This window comes from Pelecanus crispus, chromosome 14, assembly GCF_030463565.1.
Source record: "Pelecanus crispus isolate bPelCri1 chromosome 14, bPelCri1.pri, whole genome shotgun sequence".
Classification (NCBI taxonomy): domain Eukaryota; kingdom Metazoa; phylum Chordata; class Aves; order Pelecaniformes; family Pelecanidae; genus Pelecanus; species Pelecanus crispus.
In genome coordinates, this window is record NC_134656.1 from 18,528,539 (window position 1) to 18,529,858 (window position 1,320).

Here is a 1,320-nt window from a genome sequence, read left to right on the forward strand (position 1 = left end):
TTTCCTGCATGTGCTGGATTGGATTCAGGCTTGCTTCAAACTTCATTTTGGCTCTTCATTTCCACAGGAATAAAAGTTCCTTGGCTGCTCTCTCCGATGCTGCTTGTGTTTTGTAACTGCATTCTGGAGCCAGGGACAGCCTGCTGCAGGCAGTCCTCACTGATGCCCCTTCGCCCTTCCTCCTGGATAGCACAGCACGGAGACATCAGCGTGGGGTCATCAGCATGAATTTGTATTGTGGTGTTGGGCTGATGTAAATTAAATGAGACTTGTGCTCAGAATGGTCTCTGGTGCCCCAGGGTTCCTGTCTTCTGCACAGACAAGCCCTGACATGATCTGATGTCAAGTGGAGGTGCTTCACCCTGAGTTTTGACAGGACAGATTCCTTCTGAGGGGTCTCATCCTGGTGCAGGAGATGATGCTCAGAGGGACCATTGCATTTCCAAAGAAATTAGCTGATAATGGGGATTTATAGTGAAGATGGCTGCCCAATTATCTTTTGAATGGGGCAGGAATAGAGTAAGTTTGGGGGCAAAAACTAGCTGGGCAGAGTAAAGGGGAAGTGAGGACTCTGGCTCACCTGAAGCCAGGTGTGAGTGTGGGGCAGACATGGTGCTCCCCCAGGGGGGACAGAGTTCAGCTGCTGGGTGGGGGCCCCAGAACAGCAAAGGGGGAGCCCTCTCTCCCCCCAGGAGCCCCATGGGCTGCAGGGGGAGCAAAACAGGCTGCAAAGGGCTCAGGTCGCATAGCACCTGCACAGGGCTAGAGCAGGGCCCTGGGGTGCGACGGTGCTGCTTGCAGTGCTGCATCACCCCCAGCTTTCTGCAGGGCTTGTCACACGGGACGTTGCCTTTGCAAGCGGTGCCTAGTGTGCCCCAGCAGTGCCCAGTGCGTCCCAGCACATCTTGTGCACCCCAGCAAGTGCCCAGTCTGTACCAGCAAGCTCAGTGCACCCCAGCACGCCCAGCGCGCATGCCCGGGCAGCCCCTTGGCTCTTGCAGGCATGCTCAGCTGTGTTTTCCACCTCACCCCTAGGCTGGGGCTCCCTGTGACTCAAAGTATGTCTGCCTCAGGCTTCCTCAAAATATTTCAGCTTATAACTGCAGGATTTGTAGCCATGCTGCTGTGTGCCTGGGTGTGTGGGTTTGTGTCAGTGTGTGCACACTCCGGGGGGGGTGTGTGTGTCTGTTTGGGGTGTGGGTGTGCAAGGCAAAGGGCTCCCTCCTGCCCTCGCTGCTGGCAGCAGCGTGACCCCAGCACCGGTGCGACCGCAGCTCCCGCTAGCAGTTCCCCTTTCTGGTCCCGCCTTGCCGTGATACC